The sequence below is a fragment of the Berghia stephanieae genome, chromosome 5 (assembly GCF_034508935.2).
Source record: "Berghia stephanieae isolate SIO BIC M18660-M18661 chromosome 5, UCSD_Bste_1.3, whole genome shotgun sequence".
In the NCBI taxonomy this organism is placed as follows: Eukaryota; Metazoa; Mollusca; class Gastropoda; order Nudibranchia; family Aeolidiidae; genus Berghia; species Berghia stephanieae.
In genome coordinates, this window is record NC_088364.1 from 17764841 (window position 1) to 17774840 (window position 10000).

Consider the following 10000-nt stretch of genomic DNA (forward strand, 5'->3'; position numbering starts at 1 on the left):
GGTGTAAAATGAGTACCTACCTGGCTGGTAACAGCGTGGTCTCTGTCGGGAAAAAGTTTAATATCGCCCAATTGGCGTCATTCTTCAGCCTACATGTTTTGTATTACTATTGGTTAGGGACCCATTGTAAAGCGCTTTGAGCAAGTACATTTATATTGCGCTATATAGATGCTCCAGTATTTTTATTATAATATTTTTAAAATACGAAATATATCGAATTATAGATCTTTTAAGTTTACAGTTTAAATCCCCCGAGTTTGATAGCCTTTATTATTATCATAAGATAAGGCTTGGCTCGACACGACAGATCTGAAAGTGTGACCCCACCATACGATACTACTACTATTATCATAAGATAAATCAAATGGCTTTTCACTGGAGTAATTTTAACCTCATAGTTAACTCTATATTGGAGCCCGATAGCTCAGCTGGTAGAGCACTATCTTCACACGCAAAGGGACCAAGATCGATCCCTGGTGCAGTCGAGATTTTTTTCTGATCCCCTGTCTACCCAGCAATGAATGGGTAGCTGGGTCTGTTAGATCTGGCGAAAAGTATTTTGGGATAGACTAGCGTTCTATCCAAAGGGTAGCACATTTTGGCAAAAATATAGAATTTAAAAAAAAGTGTTATGGTGTCTTAAATTGAAATAATATAGAATTGTTTAAAAAGTAGTCCTTCAGAGCCCCATAGCCAATGGAGTCGGAGTTTATCCCGTTTTATGTAGCGTTAAGCGGGTAGTAGCAAATGCTTGCTACTCTGTGGATACGAAATTATAGCAAAGTACATTTCGGCCAGATTTAACGGACACAGCTACTGACTCAGTGCTGGGTGGGTTAGGGATAAGAAGGAAAGAAAAAAATTCTCGACTGCACATGATATCGATTGGGGTCTATTTACTTGTGTGGCGAGTGCTCCATCACTGAACTACCAAGACATCCCTTCTCCCTTCATAATAATGGAATAAAATTAGTCTAACACGTAGGTGAGCTGTGAAATTTTAATGACATGACGATGGTGCTACAACCGTTTTAAAAATTGAAAAAAAAGAACAAACCCACAAAACTTTCCAGCACCCAAGAATACTGCCGTACTCTGGAAAACCCCATATTTTAAAATTTGGCCAGAAAACTCGTCCTTCAAATATCGATCGATTTAAATGACCCTCATCTTGGCAAAAAAAAAAAACACTTTCAAATCTGGGACTTCGTGATAATAGGTCGTCCTAAATGCAAAATGTAAATTAGTCCAACATAAAAAAAAATTATACGTTGTAAAGCACTTTGAAAACGGTGATAGAAATTACGGATAAGTTGAATATGCATATAATGTATATTTATTTATTTATATATTTATTTTTTCTTGAGCTTTTGTATAGCACAATATCCACCAAACGTGCTCAAGGCGCTTTTACAAAAGGTCCCTAACCAATAGCAACACGTATTCGACAAAGACAACGCTGTTAACGACCAGGTACTCATTTTACACCTGAGTCCGGTGAGAGAATGTGAGTAAAGAGCCTTTTCCAAGGACTCAACTATGCGCCAAGCGAGACTCGAACCCAGGACCTTCCGATCCGAAAGTGACCGTCATACTACAAGACCACATTGCCTCACCCATGGCTTTAAAGCGGTATGAACTAGGTGATGGAAATTGAATTTACAGCCATAATCAATATGAAACATGAAACTAGAAGTTGTCTCCATTCGTCATGGTGGAGAATAAAATGAATACACTTTCTTACAATGCAAACACCCCCCCCCCCCCAAGTTCGTATTTCTTATTATTTTAATTCTTAATTCGCTTTTTCAGACGGTGATTCTCTTATTTATCAAAATAATATTATTAAAATGCAAAACAAAAAAAAATAACTAAATAAAACTACAGGTTAGAATAAATTAATTAAATTGACCATTATATATATATATATATATATATATATATATATATAATTATATATATATATATATATATATATATATATATATTATATATATATAATATATATAATATTATAAGGCATATCCACTAAACCAAAGGTCCCAGCCACACAACATTTTAGGCGTTATTTTCCGACAGGTCCTCATTTTACACCTATATGCAGCTATGTGGTCTTGTGATTTGACACTCGCTTTCGGATCGGAAGGTCATGGGTTCGAGCCTCGCTCGGCGCATAGTTGAGTCCTTTGAAAAGGCTCTTTACTCACATTCTCTCGCCGTACTCAGGTGTAAAATGAGTACCTGGCCGTTAACAGCGTTGTCTATGTTGGAAAAAAGAAATTAAAATATCGCCTAACAGGCGTCATGTCTCGTTCTACATGTTACCTGTTGTTGTGGTCATGGACCCCTGTAAAGCGCTTTGAGCACATTTAGTGGATATCGCGCTATATAAAAGCTCAATTTTTTTACACCTGAGTAAGGTGAGAGAATTTGAGTAAAGAGCCTTTTCAGAGGACTCAACAATGCACTTCTCAGAAGGCGAGTGTCATACCACAAGGCTACATAGCCGACCGCACTTAAAAACATAGAACATACCAAAACAAGAAATATGCATAGTTTTTTAAAAATCAGTTTGACATCTAACGACTCTGTACTCACATTTTGAAGAGTTCCTGCTCCAGGTTTAGTAAGATCCCCATCGGAATGCTCACACTTGAATGAACAGGAGTGGCTGTTGTTGAGTGAGAGAAAAAAAGTCGTCATCGCTAACTCCCTTATTGATTGGTGCCAGGCGCTCGAGTGGCCATGCGGTTTTGCTGGGAGCTGGCCAAATAAATATTAGATATGGGGTATTTTGAAGCGAATGAATGATGTGAATTATGAATGAGATGACGTTGCTGCATTATAAAATTACGGCCTGAATGAATGCTGTCGACACCGAAAATTTTAAAATCATAAATATATTACTGGACATAAATATGCCCCCCCCCCTAAAAAATGACTGCATTTTAAAGGAAAAGACAAAACAGAAGAAATAAGCAACAGACATACTCACATCAAAACCAAAAAAAAACCCCTCCCCCTGAAAAAATTAGAAGCAACAGAAAATAAAGGAAAGTAAAACAACAAGAGAAAAGAAAAGAAAAAAAAAAGAAACAAAACAAAACAAAATAAACGAACGAATAAAAGCTCTTGGGAAAATGAGTGAATAATAAGATAAAATTACAGAGTTGAACGTTAAACGACAAAACCGATACAACAAATGGGAGTTTTTTTCCTGCCCCTATTCAACTGGTTATAACTGCCAGAGGTACATTGTCGTTTTTACCAAGAGATTAAATCCATGGTCGCATAAACAGCAAGATTTGATTTAAGGTTAAGTTAAAGGAAAATTAGACGCCGCCTGTTAAAGAATAAATGAACACTGTTAACTGTGATGTTTAAAATGCTGTTTAAAAGCGCGAATGTGACATTTAATTTTCATTATTTATCGCCACCACCATCACCCAAATTTCACGATTATTATAGCAGAATGTATAATTTCAAATTTATTTCTCTTTCCCAAGATTTCGTCTACCAGAAACTACTCTTAGTACACTGGAAATCGCACAAAGTCAACACTCTTAAAGTCAATTTCTGCTTAAAGCCAACACCTCTTGTTGGTGCCAAATTTTTTGTTCTTTATCTAAGTGTATTCTGATGATAATGGATAAAGTCGAACTTGTATTAAGTCAATCAAACTTTCTAGTCATGCGGCGTTGGCTTTTATCAGGATTACATTGTATAACTGTGGTGGCTAGCTCTCAATGCGTGGATCTTCTGTCAATGTTTGACAAACGTAAAAGAGGTTTCACATGCGATTGTCTCTATAGATAGTTCGAAGATGACGTCACTCATGTCTTTATTATTGTTATTTGCCATCCGCGTTTATGAGTAATGCTCACTGAACTGTATTAACCTGACTATAAACGTCCATGGATACACCCAGTTATGTGTGTTGGTCCGTTATACTTCCGGATGGCAATGCTATGAACTTCTTAGCCAAGCGCATACTATCTATAATATTCAAAATAAGTTTTAAGATATTTAGATATAATTTTCCTGAGGAATAACTTTAAATCCACTTCTTGACAAATGGCTCACCCCGACATAATACCTGATGTAAAAAAAGGAATTTTAGGCTTATCTTATATCATCTGTGTTAAAATAAAATATCTTCATTAGGGACAGCAAGGTATGTTTCTTAAACTCAAAACAAAACAACAAATAACGAAACATGAACAAAATGCCAAAAAAAACAAACAAACAAAAAAACCCAAAACAAAACAAACAAACAACAAAACAAATGATTATTATTATTATTATTATTATTATTATTATTATTATTATTATTATTATTATTATTATTATTATTATTATTATTATTATTATTATTATTAATAATAATAATAATAATAATAATAATAATAATAATAATAATAATAATAATAATAATCTATTTGTCTATTTGTGGAAGGTCGCTGTCGGTGCAGCCACTGGATTTTTGTGCGGCTATGTGGTCTTGTGTATGACTCGCTTTCTGATCGGATGGACCTGGGTTCGAGCTTCGCTCGGCCCATTGTTGAGTCCTTGGAAAAGGCTCTTTACTCATATTCTGTTACCATGCTCAATTGTAAAAGAGTACCTGGCCGTTAACAGCGTTTTCTTTGTCTGAAAAATTGTAATATCGCCTAACAGGCTTTTCATATCTTGTTCTACATGTTACTTGTATCTGTTGGTCGGGGACCCTTTGCAAAGCGCTTTGAGCACTTTTAGTGGATATTGCGCTATATAAAAAGCCCAAGTTTTTATTTTAATGAGGCCTTAATAAGATTGAATAAGTGTGAACATTTACATACAGGATTAACCATGCTAATTATGGTTCACAATATTTTAATTATGCCCCCCAAGAGGCCATATGAAATCATATTTCCATTTCATACTATGCCAGTCGCCTGTTTGGTGGTCTTTTTTTTGTACTAAAACTCTTTAAATATCCGTCACTGCCTATAGTCAGGTAATAATTCAACCTGAATAGAGTTTGGGCAACGTGTGTTAAGTGTCTTACCCAAGGACACTTCAGTCGGGACCATAATTTTCCACTATCTCTATCACCCGTTCGACAACTGACCAGGCTTGATATCACTTGATTGTTTTGACAAGACGAGACATGGTACCACTGAGCCACCGAATCTCACTTCTGAGTTTTAATGGCTCTGTCCTAGGACTTTGTTTTCTAGACGAGTATAATTATTTGTGCGTCTATGAGGTCTCGTTACTCAACGTCCAGGGTTCGTTTCTCGCTCTGAGTGGCGCATAGTTCAGTCTTGGGAAAAGGCTCTTTACTCACATTCTCTCAACGTTCATGAGTACCTATAACAGTGTTTTTGTCGGAAATAAAATGTAACATCGCCTTCCAGGCGTCATATTTCGTCGGACATGTCAAGTGTAGCCCCTTATAACGTTCTTTGAGTGTATTTAGTAGCTACCGCTCTATTAATATGCTCTAGTATTTTTGTCTTTTTTTTAAAGGGAGAAAATTGTTTTTTAAACATTCTTATACCAACACAAAATATTCTCGTTACAACTCAGTGATAATCAAGCCTATCATTGTTTAATGTGGCGCAATGTACACCAATTATGCTCAAAACATTTTCCAAGGAGTCCCAAACCAACAGCACCACTTAACATGTAGGACATCTGAGATGCATTTCATTTCGATAGATACAACACTGTTACGAGTCAGATGCTTGTTTTACACCTGGGTATGGTGAGAGAATGTGAATAAAGAACATTTTTCCAAGATCTAGTCTCGAACCAGAGACCTTCCAATCAGAAGCCGACTATCATACCATAAAAGAAAGATATATCAGTTTGTAAAATACGTACTCTGACTACAGTTTTATCGCAAACGAACTTATTCTAATTATTCTAATTTATTTTCTATAACAAAAAATATGTTGAAAATTATGCCTTTCTGTAAAGACTTTAGAAGATCCCTTTTGACTATATACAGGGTTTCCCAAAAATGTATACACATTAAAAATGATTGTAAACATGGGATTTAAAATATGTAATTATTTTTTTAATGTAGTTATAATGCAGTTTTAAAAATCAATGAAATGCTCCTTATCAATATTTTTACACTTAGGAAATGATTATAGACGTCTATTTTATTAAATGCCACGTTTACAATTATTTTTAATGTGTATACTGATTTTGGGACACTCTCTATATATATATAAAGTTGTGCACTTTATTTTAACAAGAAATGAACCTCGTAAGTACTAATTTTGACTACTCGACAAAGAATATCCCGATCCCGACTAGCAAACAATACCTAAAGTCTCTAATCAAGAAAACAGAAAAAAAATTATAAGAAACACCAGATGGCGGGCTTTTTCTATTTAAACCCGGACCAAATAGTTAAAAATGAAGAAACTTTTGAGCCCCATCCATACCTGAACTACGAGAATTCGAAGATGGAATGACAGACATCATGCGAAATATAAAATTCTGACAAATCAACGACTATTTCCAAAAACAAACTAAAACAAGACGTACGATCAATACAGCAAGACCCCAATGTTTTCGTCGCCGCTGACAAAACCACTTATTTCTACAAACTTACCCCTAAGGAATACACAAATTTACTTACAAAAATATACAGAGTACAAGAAACAAACACCATCTACACCTGACATTACAACAGAGGACAAAAGCATCGCCGAAAACCTACAGCTAAGCGACAGGATAGACACCACAGCAAAATATAACGCCTTCATCACTATCAAAGACCATAAATCGAACTTTCGTAACAACGTCCAATGCCGTATCATAAGTCCATGCAAATCACATATCGGAAAATAAGCAAACAGATCTTTGACAAAATCAACACCAAAATCATCAATGAAACCGAATTCAACCAATGGAGAATGACTGCTGAAGTTATCAACTGCTGGTACAGAAACACAGAAAACAAACAACGCCAAAATGCAATCATCTTTGATATTTGTATTTCTACCTTCAATCACCAAAACCCCACTCCTCAAAGCTCTACAATTCGCGAAAATTTTTGACAATATCACAGAAGAATAAACCCATATCATCCTGCACTCGAAGAACACCTCTCTATACAACAATGGAGTAGCATGGACTAAAAAATCCATGAACTTTGATGTCACCATGGGAAGCTACGGCGGAGCAGAAACATGCGAGCTCGTCTGACTATACCTACTTTCCCAACTGCATCATCTAGATATAAACATTGGACTGTACAGAGACGACGGGCTTGCATTGTGCAATAAAAGACCGAGGCAGACTAAAATTATAAAGAACAAAATATGTAAAATCTTCCAGGACAATAATCTTAAAATTACCATCGAAGCCAACTAAAAGACATTCTATTTCTTAGACATAACTATCAACTTGAACAACGACACCTATCAACCATTTTCAAAACCCAACAACATCCCATTGTACGTCCATAGACATAGCAACCACCCGCCACCTATAATAAAAAACATTCCAGCGAGCATTAACAAACGACTATCTAACAACTCTATAAACAACAACGTATTCAACGAAGCAACCTCACCATACACAGACGCGCTACAAAAACGCTATGACTATAAACTAAAATATTAGGAAGAGACCATAACCACCCCAACGAAAAAAACGTCAGAGAAAACGAAATATAACATGGTTTAACCCACTCTACAGCAAGAACGTGAAAAAAAAATTCTTCAATCTACTAAAAAAATGCTTCCCTCCATGTCACCATCAAAATAGGATACACCTGCATGCCAAACATACAAAACATTATTTCCTCCATCAACAAACGAAAATTATCACAGCCAGCTCAGCCCAGCGACAACTTAGACAAAAAATGCAATTCAGGATTCAGGCAACATGCCCACTTAATGGCAATTGCCTGACTCAAAACGCTATTTATCAATCCACAGTTACTTGCCCAGCCATCCAAAACAAGAAACTGAGTGTTCATTCAAAACCAGATACAACCTGCATAAATATTCCTTCAAAAACATACACAAACGACATTCTACTACACTAAGCGAACACATTTGGAACCTCAAAGATAAAAACATACAACACAGCATAACATGGAAAATCATCTCCAGAGCACAGTCGTACTCCCCTCCCCGTCTTCTAAGATTTGCAACCTCTGCTTTGAAGAAAAATTCTTCATCATCACAAAACCGAATATGGCAACACTCAACAGAAGAAAACGAACTAACATCTTCATGCAGACATAGAAACAAACACCTTTTATGTATTTATGAACCACCATAACCGCAAAGCCGAAAAAGTACGACAAACACAACAATCTACATTCACTTTCACTTCCCGATGAGAGCGAATGCTCGAAACAATATTGTAGAAGTTGATCATAATCATATTTAAAATATTATATATATTATATATATATATATATATATATATATATATATATATATATATATATATATATATTATATATATATATATATATATATATTATATATAATATATATATATATATACAAATATATATATATATATATATATATATATATATATATATATATATATATATATATATTTATATATATATATATATATGTATATATGCAGATTCATCATTCACATTTATTGTTATATAATAAATTCGTTTCACATTCAATCGATCCGATTCCACATCTTTTTTTTTAGAAGTACATTCTTGCTCCTACTCTTTCTTTTGCTTATTGAATTGTATTTATCCGGCAAAATCCAATCTGACAACTGTCACTTCTCCCCCAAAGCAGAAGCACCACTTTAATGGCGTGTTCAACGGAGTGAGAGACAGTGGGAAATGGAGGTTGACTTTTTGTTTTCTTCGTATCTAGACATATTGGCTTTGTAATTATTATATTTTTCGGGTTCTTTTTTATAGACAGTATATTTTACAGAAGTCGGCTGTGATAGAATCGAATAAAATGATACGATTCTTGTAGAGTGATATTTTCTTTTCTGTTTTTCTTTCTTCCTCTTTTCATATTCACTCTGGCTGGTCAATATGCGAGACATCTAAAGATAATTTTTATAGAATACATTTGAGCTAGAATCTCGATTTTTTTAATTTTCAAAATGCTATGATCAGGGTTGGATTTTTGAAAATTTGATATCAAGAATCCGATGACTCAAATTTTATATGAGTCGTTTTACAAGCAAAGGAACCTTGTAGAACCCAGTCGAATCGAGGTTTTTTTCTCTTTTTTTTTCTGATCCCAATGTCTTCCAGCTGTGACTGGGTAGTTGGGTCTCTTAGATTTTTGTAGAAAGCACTTTGCCGTAAGTTGGAGTTTATTTATCTTTCATTCTATCTATCCATCCATTTATCTATCTATCTATCTATCTATCTATCTATCTATCTATCTATCCATCCATCCATCCATCCATCCATCCATCCATCCATCCATCCATCCATCGATCCATCCATCCATCCATCCATCCATCCATCCATCCATCCATCCATCTACTATCTATCTATCTATCTATCTATCTATCTATCTATCTATCTATCTATCTATCTATCTATCTATCTATCTATCTATCTATCTATCAGTCCATCCATCCATCCACCCACCCATCAAACAATTCATTCATCTATCTATCTATCTATCTATCTATCTATCTATCTATCTATCTATCTATCTATCTATCTATCTATCTATCTATCTATCTATCTATCTATCTATCTATATATCTATATGTTTATCCATCCATCCACCCATCTATCTATTCATCTATCTGTTTCAACTGTTTGTCTGCCTGTTTGTCTATCCGTGTATCTGTCAGTCTGCATTTTTCTTTCTTTCTTTCTTTCTTTCTTTCTTTATTTATTTATTTATTTATTTATCTATTTATTTATTTATTTATCTATTTATTTATTTATTTATTTTCTTTATTTCATCTTTATAAATTATTCGGTTAGAATACCAGGGAAAGCTACGATATGATTGAATTTTCTGTCATTGCT

General features: G+C 34.6%; 2 protein-coding genes across 4 annotated transcripts in view; one reads left to right on the forward strand and one right to left on the reverse strand.

Moving 5' to 3' along the window:
• Positions 1-2669, reverse strand: part of LOC144972523 (uncharacterized) — a 39883-nt gene extending 37214 nt beyond the window's left edge. Inside the window, exon 1 of the mRNA XM_078913832.1 lies at positions 2599-2669. The gene's annotated coding sequence lies outside the window, so the exon portion shown is untranslated. The remainder of the gene's footprint in view (positions 1-2598) is intronic.
• Positions 1-10000, forward strand: part of LOC144972524 (D-erythrulose reductase-like) — a 62889-nt gene that overhangs the window by 47186 nt on the left and 5703 nt on the right. The gene's annotated exons all lie outside the window — the stretch shown is intronic.